At 40.2% G+C, this 12,192-nt stretch overlaps 1 protein-coding gene and 1 pseudogene across 1 annotated transcript in view; both read right to left on the reverse strand.

Annotated features, from left to right (window-relative positions):
• LOC122817300 overlaps positions 1 to 9,467 on the reverse strand; it is a 137,156-nt pseudogene extending 127,689 nt beyond the window's left edge.
• The window catches only part of MAD1L1 (mitotic arrest deficient 1 like 1), a 4,750,917-nt gene that overhangs the window by 440,875 nt on the left and 4,297,850 nt on the right, over positions 1 to 12,192 (reverse strand). The window lies entirely within an intron of this gene.

A 12,192-nucleotide genomic window follows, 5' to 3' on the forward strand; every position in this document is an offset into this window, starting at 1 on the left:
TAGCACCAGTACAATGTCAGCATACATATAATCATTCTTAGCAACATGACTGTAAAGAAGAAACAGGCAGCTAAAATGCAAACATATGTCCATAAACACATGAAATACATCAGTAATCACACATGCTGAAAAGTACAATGAATAGATCTTACTGCACATCCAGAAAACTGCGAGGCACAAGTCCAAAGGGTGACTGCTCTACAAGTTTGACCTGAGGACAAGCCATCCCTAGGTGGGTTGTGCATTGGCACCAAGGAGTTTAACTGCACCAGCCAGGGCAAAAAAAAAAAAAAGCTCTGAAGATGGAAGCAGATGACATTCTGACAGAGGGGGGAAAGGTCAAGAGCTCTGGAAATTGGGCTACTACAAGCAGGAATCCCAAGAGTCAGTACTGCAATGGTGAATTTTGTAATTCACCTCAAATGGAAATACATGGGGATGAAGAGGACAGAAATCTCAGCATATTCAGGAATGTTTTAGCTATTAAATGTGCTTCTTATATCATTTGACTGCATATTCCATCCATACATCACTTGGACCCCATCCTGTGGGACAGACAGCATTAGTACCTTTGTTTAAAATATCTTCTAAAAAGCTATTAGTTTGAGAAGGCAGGATTGACAACTTCAATATATTTGGAACAAAATCTCAGTGCTAAAACTACAGAACACACGGTCAAATAGTGAAAGGGCATTAGAAAAGCTCTTGAAACAAGTAATCGTCGAATCAAGGACAAATGTGCATATGTTTCAGTAAAAGGAAGGCATATACTGGGCTAGGTATTATGTAATAACTGTGGGTGCATTAGAAGGGCCGAAGAATAAGACAGTAAACTGAAAAAAATGGGGTTGGGGCTTTCATCCTATAAAAGAAATCTCCTACAGTACTTTCATGTATGGATTCTACATGCCCGCAGATACAACAAAGATATCCTTGCTGCAGGAAAGCAAAGAAGGTGTGCAGGGTTAGCATCCTGAACTTCTTTGCTTTTATAAAATTGGTCATATTAATGGGGCAAGGGTGAGTCTTTACTGATTCTTTTGCACTCTCACTGTCACTCTCTTTGGAACAAGAAGGACCTAAAAAAGAACCCCCCCCCCCTCCAATCCTACTTTTGGAATGGATTTTGCTACTTACATTTCCAAAAGATTTTTCAGAAATGGGACTACAAGGGCAAGCTGATGTTTTGCTCTAGAACAGACTGGTATGGGACAGAAGTGTTGCAACCTTTACACAGTACTCCCCCAATCCTACCTGAGACAGCCTCTAGTGCATTATCTGTACTCAGCAAATTATGAAAAAACAAAAAAAAACAACTGTTTAGTGTTTGCACTTCTATGTTTTTATTGGTATAACTCATACTAAATTTTGGAACTGGAGAATAAAACTTATATTCCATTTCACATTCTACACAGGTTTCCCCTTTTCTTTTAATTATTGCAAAAGTTTCTACAAATGGATGGCAAAAAGGAAAATCTCATTAACAAGGCCATTCAAAATATTTGGTTTTACATCCTTCACAGAAAGTCTGAACTCTGACTCAAGTATGTCTTCATATGCAAAGAACTGTCTGCTCAAAAGAAGGAATTCACTACATCACACCTATTACTTCACTTTACCATGTGTGATCCCATCACATTATCTATTTCTTTTAACTTAGTTTCACTTTAAGGGGACATGTCAAACTTCCGCAGTGGGATCACATGTAATATACAGTTTCTGCCTACGGCTTAAGTGATAATTTAATACAGGTATTTAAAAAAAACTGCTGTAGTGGGGTCATCAATTTTCTTTATAATTTACACAGGTGCTGGACCATGCATGAGTCTGGGAACTAATATTCCCGACATCCAGAGTATAAACATTTTTCCAAATCCATCAAGTACCTTGCTTTTTTAGTCTGATGGAAGGCTCCTTACTGCAGGGGTGATACCCAAACTTTGTACGATTCTAATTCTACAAGAGGAGTACTATAACTTCTTTTTAAACAGCTATGATCCTTGATAACCCTGTAGGGAGCACCAATGCTGTCTGGGCCAAAAGGGAGTCACCAAAAAGACTTTGGGGGACTTCCACTCTATCCTGAGCAGGACCTGTGGAATAAGAGGAAGGGGAGGGAAGACACAGAGAAACATCCTTTACAAGAAAAAGATAAGGTGTCCACCTTCCAAGCCAGAGGATTTGGGATTCTGGTGTAAAAATAAAGGAAGCTGTCTGTTTCAAAGGGGAGGCCAAAAAATCTACCTGAGGAGTACCTCATTGATGGACAATGTCCAGAAACATCTCTGTGAAACATCCATTTGTGAGCCTTCTGTTTTGGACATGCTCAAAGAGTCTGCCAGTATATTTTGCTCTGTAGGGATGCATACAAGCTGAAGAGTCACTTGATACTGTTTAGCTAGATCCCAGACCAGAACAGTTAGTCTGCAAAGAAAGTAGGACGATGCCCCCCCCCCTTGCTTGTTGATATACCAAATTTCTGTTGCATTGTCTGTGAAGATTTTGAGAGGCCCTGGAAGAAAGACAGAATGAAAGGTCTGAAGGGTGAGAAGGAGAGCTCTCATTCTCCTTAATGGTGAAGTATCCTGATATCTCATGAGGGGGCCACAGACCCTGGACCTTGAAGGAACCGAAAGAAGCTCCCCAGCACCCCATCTGAGGCATCTGAGAAAAGTTTCTAAGAGGGGACTGGGGACTGGGAGCTGAAATGGAAGGTCTGGGTTGAAAGACAAAGGATGAGTTCACCAATGAAGCTTTAGTTTGAGGCATGGAAGAAGAGGAACAAGAAAATCTAGTTCACAAAAGTATTGGAGCCATACTGCCTTTGGCAACCACAGTAGTTCTCATATGAAGTCTGGCTAAAGGTAGCACAGGGATGGTGGAGGTCATGAATTACTAGCACCCTGAGAAATTCCCTCGTTGTAAATGGCACCAGAGGAAGGAGGGATTGAAAAAGGTGATTAGAGAATGAGCCTTGCAGGAGGCAGGGAAGCCAGCATAGGAATGGTCTGAACCAGAATTTCTAGAAGTTTATTGTAAACCCCAAACTCTGTAAGAGACACACAGTATACCAGAGGTGCTGATGCCAGATGTCGGTGGAGGAAACTTGAATGAGCAGGTCACATCCAGATAAGGAAAGATATGAATCCCTCTCATCCTGCAAAAGGCAATCATGCGAGCGAAGCATTTAGTGAATACCCCTAGTGCAGCAGAAAGGTCAAAGGGCAAGGCAGAGAACTGAAAATGCAAGGAAAAGACAGAGAAATGCAAAAACTTCCTGAAAAGGGGATGAATTGGGATGTGACGATAAGCATCCTTAAGATCCAGGGGCACCAAAAAAATGGGGAAAAAAGAAGAGGAAATATAGTTTGAAGGGATAACATCCAAAAGGAAGGGATCTTTAGAAAAGTTTTGAGCTGAGAAAGGTCCAGAATGGGTCTCCAGGTGCCTTCCTTCCTGGGAACCAGAGTTATTCTGGAATAAAATCCTTTCCACTCCTGGGAAGGGGGCACAGCTGGAATGATGCTTTGTGCCAAAAGGGCCTGAAATAGTTCTGGGAAGAAAAAGTTGTTCTGAGGAAGCTGAAGGATGCCCAAAAAAGGAGGAATGGATTTCCATACCATGAAGTATCACTGACGGGTGGACAGAAACCAAAAGTCTTGAGTGTTCCTTACCAATTTGAAAGGGACAGGGAAAGAAGAAGGGATAAGAGAACATGACTCAAGAAAAGGGGAAGACAAACAGTCCAATAGAACCTGGCTTGTCTTGAAAAGGAGGTTTCTGAGAAGTAAGAGTCTCAGCAGACGTAGCAGGAAGAACCCACCTAGAACCCTTCTTACCTTTGGGAGGAGGGCAAGGCTGTCTGCGAACAAGGCAAATTTAGAAGGGTAGTTCCACTGGAACTTAGGGATAGGAGACACAAAAATATGCTTCAATTCCTGCAAAGTCATATCTTTATCCTGAAGAGAATGGAAAAACTCAGCAGCAGCAGAACTAAACAAGTTCTTATTGTCAAGAGGAGCATGTAACAATTTCGCTTTGATATCACCAGGCAAGGGCTGAAAGCCAAGAGTAACATCTCAAAACAGAGCCACAAGCAGCAGCCCTGGAGGAGATATCAGCATTAATCCAATAAAACGATTGTGTCAGCACACAGGTTGCAAGTCCATAAAAACTCAATTGTAGGGCTTTTTCAAGTGTAAAAACAGCGTAACTGTTCAATCAGCCATCTTTAAATAACTTCATTTAAAAAAAAAGGCGCCAAAACCAGTCTGACCTAAATTTAAAGTAACCACGCACATTTTTACAACCGTCAAGTTTAAAAACACAAATAAATTCACTTTGTTTACCAAACATTAATAAACTTGATAAAATGTTGAATCAAAGTAATATAAAATAACAGTTCTATCTAAAAAAGAAGAAGAAAAGGATGACAAAAATTTAAAATACTTTAAAATTATGATAAACAATACAATCAAAATGTTACTTTAATAATTGTTTCAGTGGTTGTTTTAAGTAATTATTTAGATAATTCTTCTGCTTTTTTAATCAAATAAGGCTTAACAGAAATATGCTCATTTAGTCCCGGGGGGTGGGTGGCATTCAATCTAATTTGCCAATAGGTCTCCCTACAACATAGCCAATTCTCTCAATCTCCCCCTTTAGGATCAATAGGTACTTGTTCAGGAATCCCAAAACAAAAGCCAGTGTGTTTAGGCTCCATTTGTAAATGTTTACTTAATGCATTATTAATATTCCTTTTATATTATATAAATGTTCATAAATTCGTTTGTTCAACGCCGATATCTAGAGATATCAGCATGCATCATAGCTGCATTTAACAGAATGGTGAGCTACTGGAGAAGTAGAGCCTATTAAAGAGAGGACCTATGGCTTTCATTCATAATCAGAAAGATGTGAAATTGCCTGGGAAAGAAGGGTAAAAAATACCTGGTCATATGGGTCTGGTAATGAATAGCCTGAAAGGTCAAGGTGGCAGTATATACCCTTTTGCCTAGTCATTCCATAGCTCTGTGGTCCTTGCCTGAAGTAGTTTAGTAGAAGAAAAACATTTAGAGGGTTTGTCAGAAGAGACGGACACTACACAAGGGTCAGCATAAGGACATTTGTAGAAAAACCTACACTTTTCAGGTACCTTGTAAAATCTATCAAGTATCTTAGGGGCTGAAGGTTGAGAATCCAGGGCCCCAGAGGCTAGCGAAAAGGTATCAAGGAGGGCAGCCAAGATTAGAGGTACAGCAGATGTCCTAGGGGACTCCATCTGGAGGAGTTCATAATATCTCTTTTGAATATCAGAAACCTAATAACAGTCCCATTTAAAAAAATTCCATCATCCAAGAAATAGTATACCCAAAGGAGAGTTCTTCCAGTCCCATTTAAAATATTCCACCATCCAAGAAATAGTATACCCAAAGGAGAGTTCTTCCACGGGGGGTACTTCTCTGAAACATGGCTTGATAAGTAGCACAGAAGGAGCAGCAGTCAGAATGATGATCAATGATGGCTTTCGAACTGGAAGCAAAGTAGTTCGGAGGTATGTACATCAGTATGTCACTTTTATGCACTACAGCTTGACCAGGGAGCACATGTATGATCTGCGATGTCTATAAAATAAGGCTGTGGCATATTGCCCAAATGTTAGGCTACCCTTGGTATGCAATCCCTTTAGTAAAGAATAATATAACAGCGATATGGAAAAACGTCACTACAGTACATTCCTCTTGCTACAGAACAGAAAACATGCCACATCACAGTAGTAATTTCTTCTCATCAAAAGAGTGTTATCATATGTTATACAATAAGAAAGGAAATTTTATTTTGTACCTTTTACAGAAACTGAACAATGCAAACAATTCTTTCTCTACTTTTCCTTTTCCCTATCCATTACTGTCAAATCTACAAATACATTAATGATGCAAAAATCAGATTCTGACTTCCTTCCATTTTACAAAGTAAAGAAATGTGGGCAGACACCAGCTCCTCAAAACTGAGACTATGTTTAAACACATGTAACACATTATTGCATATCAACAGGATGGGTATGTTTCAGTATACACCAAGTTCCTAGTGGAATTAGCATACATTAAAACAGCCCATAAATTGTAGTTTATTGGCCTTTTGGCAGTTTTTTCCATCTCCTTCAACTTACTGGCTTAAAAGCCTGCATTTGCGCTTCTTTCCCATCTTTTCTGTAACTAGTCTAGTCCAGATACAGATTTGTTGTATCCAGGACTGTTTGTAAGCTTCTGAGCCCCCCCAGGCCTTTCTGTGTTGAGGAAAGCCTTCTAGCTTATCAGTGGGAGTGGTAAGCACTAGGTAGCCTATCTAGCACAAGAGTGGTTTCTGGCCCAGAAATTGTAGTTTATTGGCTGTTTGGGAAGTTTTTCCATCTCTTTCAAGCTTCTGGTTTAAAAGCCCACGTTTGTGCTCGTTTCCTTCCTTTCCTGTAACTAGTCTAGTCCAGATACATATTTGCTGTATCCAGGACTGATTGTAAGCTTCTGAGCCTCCAAGCCTTTCTGTGTTGGAGGGAAGCATTCTAGCTCATCAGTGGGAGTGGTAAGCACTAGGTAGCCTATCTACTACTATATCCAAATACAGATTCTTAGTTTTAGCACTTGAATTTGCTTATTCATGCTCAGCACTTGTTCAGAAATTGTTGTTAGCACTAAATAAGCTACAAATTACTACAGCACTCAACCTTCCTCTTTAACTAGAGGAAAACAGTTTTTGTACTTATAAACACCAGAAAAGCCGGAAAAAACACAAACTGGATAAAAAAAGCTAGGAAATCACTCCACTGGTCACCCACAAATGAAAAATAAAGTCTGCTTTATTAAGCGCTTTTCATCTCTCCTTATAGGGAGACTTCTTCAGATAACAGACATGTACAAATGCAAAGTTTAAATAAAAGAGTCATCAGTCACGTGACACTTACACACCTCCATTTAAAAACACCCTTCCCTATGACATTCACATATTAACTGTGACATTTCAATAATTTACAAATAATGCCTTAAATATACTCTTACTAAAATATTTAGCCTAAAATTCATAATCAACATTCTTACTTATTCCATGTATATTTTTATTGACTTCATTCTAATGAAAATTAAATTAAAATAATTAATCCTGACCCATTCTATACGCATAACAGCACCTTACAACCAGAGGGTATGAACGCACTTCCACCTTTCGTGCGCCTACCTCTCAAGGTTTTTCAATTTAAGAATACACAGGATAGAATACACTTCATTCAATACTGGAAAATGGTAGGCGTCTATACGAAGCTGCCACCTCAATTCAAGTTTCTCCAACATTAATGAATCTGGACCACCTCTTCCATTTGAATTCACACAGTCAATAGCCCTAAATTTAAAAGTATGATCTGTGAATGCTTCAATATGTCTAACCTGGGCACTTTCTTTTTTCATTTTGGAAATATAATGTAAATGCTCATATACTCTTTCCTTTAACCTGCAGCCCGTTTTTCCAATATAGGAAGCCGGAGAGTGTTGGCACTGAGTCATGTAAACTACCGCTCTATACTGACAGTTGAACTTATGTTTGGTCACATATTTCTGTTCCCTCAATGTGAAGCATTGGCCAACCTACATGTGTTTGCAAAAGTTGCACATATTACATTTATCCATACCTGTTCATGTGCTTACACCTTTTTCCTTGTATTGTAATATATTTTTCAGGTTTTGCCTTCGTTGGAACACTATTCTTTGTGCTTCACAGAATTTATGCCTGAGAACATTGTCATTCATAATTAATGACCAATTTATGTTAATAATTGAGTATAAAGCTGGAGTACTGACACTATCTAGTAATGAGGGCTGTAGTACTGTATTCTCTCATCCTTGGTACCATACTCATGTCACCCACATTGTTACCTCCTATCGTACCCTTAATACTCAAAATTGGTTTATAAAAAACACCAGCCATCTTATCCTGAACTTCTCTGATCAAGTCGCTGATTAATTCTTCTGGATAACATCTTACCCTAAACATGTTTTTCAGGTTATTGCATTCCAACACAAATTCATCATCACCGGTCACTATCCGGGCAGCTCTTACTAATTGCCCCTTGACTACTGAACGTTTTTGATGTAATGGATGGCAACTAGTAAAGTGAAGAAATGCGTTGGAATATGTTTCCTTCCAGAAAACTTGTGCACAATAACTGTTGGTAATGCTGTCTTTCCTAAGGTTTACGTCCAAGTAGGCTCTTGATTCAGTGCTGAAAGTAAATGTGAATGTAAAAAACTGTGTTGTATTGTTAAAATAAGTAACCATATCTATAGCTTGTTTCTTGTCCCCACTGAAAATCATAAACATATCATCCAAGAACCTAGTGTAATGGATAACCGGGTTGGCAAGCTTCTCATTGTTTCTCACAAAATGCCACTCCTAGTATGCCATTCCTTAGTTTGCTAAGCTGGCACCACATGGTGAACCCATGGCTACCCCGACTTTCTGCAAGTAATACTTGTTGAAAGTTATGAAATTCTGTGTTAGCACTATGTCTATGAGCTCCCATACAAGGGAAACTTCATCCTCAGGTGCTCCTTTACTGTGCATCATATAGCTTACCCATTCTACTCCTTCTACATGAGGAATAGAAGTGTGCAGATCTTTTCCATCAACTGTAATAAAATTATAAATGGGGTTAAACTCTAATGCACTAATGTTTGAGAGGAAGGTCCAGGGGTCTTTGCAAATTTGACTCTCCTGGGTCACATATCTCTTCAACTTTTGATCTATGACCTTTGCCAAGGAGTACACAATACTGTGCCTTGCATCCACCAACAGTCTCATGGGGGGGATTTATTATACTTTTATGGACCTTTGGTATTCTAAAAATATTGGGATCCTTGGGGCTGGCATCACTAAATAGTTGAAGAGGTCTACATTGATCCTAGCCTCAATGAACAGGTCATTTAACCAGGATTTAATTCTTGAATAAGCTCTATTGACCTCTGATCTAGAGACTTCCTCATAAGTTTCACTGTTCAACACATTTTCCACCCTGTTGATGTAATCAGCAGTAAACATGATTGCCAAACCCGCCCCACCCCCCCCTTATCGGGTTGCATTACACGTATCGCTCCCTGTCGTAGCCCTTCTAACAACAATTTTTCATTCCTACGAATGTTCTGGACAAATATATTCTGCCTGTCACCTTGTTCTATTATGTTTCATAATTCCAGCACACAAATTTGTTTGAAGAGATGCAAAGTAGGGTGTAAAGGTGGATAAAATGTACTAGCTAATTTATACTCATTCATGACATTATTGTCGTGACCAAATAACACCCTGAAATTTAGTTTTCTTACGAAAAGTTTCAGGTCTATTAGCGTATTTGCAATGTCCAATTTGCATGAAGGAACAAAACTCTGCCCCTTGGCTAAAAGATCCTTCAAGCTCTGCTCAATGTTCATCGTTGTATAGTTATATATTTTAAAGTCACGGTCAGTTACATACAATCTCACAAATGTGCTCAAATTGCTCCTCTCCATAAATTATCTGCACCTGTTCCTCTTGTTCGTGTTGGTATTGCTGTTCTGGCGTTGTGGCCTGTCCCCCCTCCCATTCTGGGGTACTGGATAAGGGCAGTGGTTCAGCACTCCGTTCTGAAATTTCCTTCATCCATTGTTTCATTTGCCTCATTATTCTGTATTGTTTTACTATTTGCTATAAGTGGTTTCTCCTTGGTTCTGGTGTATTATGTGTATGGTTAGATTCATCATTACTTTCTACATGTTCGCCTGTCATATGTGCAAGTTCAACAGTTCCATTCTTATTTTGCAAGGAATTAGTTTGTGAAGAAGGTGGTTTAGGCTACGCTGTGCCTGTAGAGTAAGCTAGCCTGTCCCTCTGCATCTTCTTAACTTTCACAGCCTTAATTTTCACCATGTACTGGTCTACGCTTGAATATGTCCTCTCATATTCAAACCTGTATAGCTGAAAAGCTGCATCAGCCTTTATTGAAGCATCTAATTCTGTAGCCTCCTTGACTAGGACTTCAGCATTTTTTTTATAATGGGTGCAAATCAAGTCCAATAACTTTAAGCCATGTTTGTTGAATAATTTTAACAGGTCTTTATGAAAATCAGACCCCTCTATCAGTCCCATAGGGTATTGCCCTTTAGGTACAATACCCTCGCTGATACACTCTTTAAAGTAGTTTATTTCTAACTGTAGTTGTTTTGTACTTTACTAACCTGTTATCAAATTGCTGCAATAATGAAGAAATATCAGCTACCCTTCCAGCCGGTTGCTCCTGTTGGTCCTTGCTCTCGTTGTTAAATCCCAATGACGTAGATAACCAATGCTCCAAATTAGGAGCTCCAATAAGCCCCGAGGGTGTTCCACCAATATTTATTAATCCACTGTTGGTCCTCGCTTCGTTGGTAGGGCTTGTACCTCACCCTGGTTGATTCATGTTATTCACTGCTGCTGCTGAATAGGAAGGTCGGATGGCTTCAGAGGAACACATTCCATTCATAAAACTGCTCGGGTGAGCAGTTTCCTGTGTAACCTGCATTTCCGCCCTCGGAGATGCTGATGCTGAAACCAGATTAGGATTTGTTGTCCCTCCATTCTGAGTTCCATTTGATGCAATTAAACCTCCTAGACAGGTTATCCACTATCTGGAGCAGCGCTTCTATGAGTAATGTCAGGTCTCCTATGCTGTCATTTTGCTAGTTTGATGAAGGTGTACCCTGGGAGATTTCCACGGCTGCTGCACACATGCAAACACCAGAAAAGCTGGAAAAAAAACAAACTGGATAAAAAAGCTAGGAAATCACTCCACTGGTCACCCACAAATGAAAAATAAAGTCTTAGCTTTTTTATCCAGCCTTTGTACTTACTTTCCTCACTTGCTTAGAGAAAAGCAACTCTTATACTCACTTTCCTCACTTGTCTAGAGGAAAGTAGTTTTTTTATTCAGGCATATCCAAGGGACAGCTCCCAGTGTTCTCATCTGATGAATCTGGGCATCTTGAGGTAATGTAGCAATTGCCTCATGTACACAGACAACCCTGTGATCCTACCACCCAACACCACAACCTGTGAGAGATGCACTTATCTAACCAAACTGGAGGTAAAGCTCTCTCCAACCAAGACTGAACTTGACAGTCAAGAGGAGAAGTTAAACACTTGCACCACACCACACTCATCACACAGTCCCACTAAACCTACACCATCAAAATCCACACATAGAAACACAAAAACATTTGCAGAGGCTCTCAATAATAATCTGCTCAAGCAACAGAGACCTCCAAAGCAGAAACGCAAGCAACCACCACCCCGCAACACAACCCAAATGACACACAGCCCACAGACTCAGTGTGCCAATAAACCACAGCCCATGAGGCAAAACAATGTACCCAACACACTAGCCATAGGTGACTCTATAGTCAGGCACATTGATGTCCCACTCACCAGGCTAAACAAGGAGAAGGTTACTGTCAGCTGCCTGTCAGGTGCCAGGATCCGCCACATAACCCATGCACTCAGGTCACTTCACAACAAGTACAAATATGACTCTGTCATTGTCCATGTTGGTGTGACCGATATGAGACATACCTCCCTGGACTACATGAAAAAGGACATGGAAGAGCTCTCTGATCTTATAGCCCAGGCAGGTATGACCCTAGCCCTGAGTAGCATCCTGCCATCACCCAGAATGATACCACATTACAAGGACAAAATGATTGACTTAGAACGACACCAGAAGCTTAGCTAATTGTTTAAGAGGATCCAGTATCTGTCTTGCCTGGGACGACATGGTTGAAAGACCACAATGCTTTGCCAGAGATGCCCTGCACCTGTCACCCCTAGGATTCCGGATACTGGCTAAGGCTCTTGCTGACCCTATAGTGCCTTTTTTAGGTAAGGTTCAAATGATAAATTCACCACCGTAACAGGAACAGGCAAGCAAAAACTGAGGGTAATACTACTCAATGCTAGAAGTCTAAATCTCAAAATGCACTCACTCGGAGCACTCCTTAAAATGGAGAACATCGATATCTGTGCAGTGACTGAGACCTGGTACAAGGCTCTAGAGAGCACCGCTGCATTACCAGGCTATAACTCATACCATACTTTTCAGCCATCTAACCTGGACCAGAACACCAAAGGTGGAGGCATGTCCATATT

This window comes from Protopterus annectens, chromosome 12.part0, assembly GCF_019279795.1.
Source record: "Protopterus annectens isolate FY-2018-M chromosome 12.part0, PAN1.0, whole genome shotgun sequence".
Classification (NCBI taxonomy): domain Eukaryota; kingdom Metazoa; phylum Chordata; order Ceratodontiformes; family Protopteridae; genus Protopterus; species Protopterus annectens.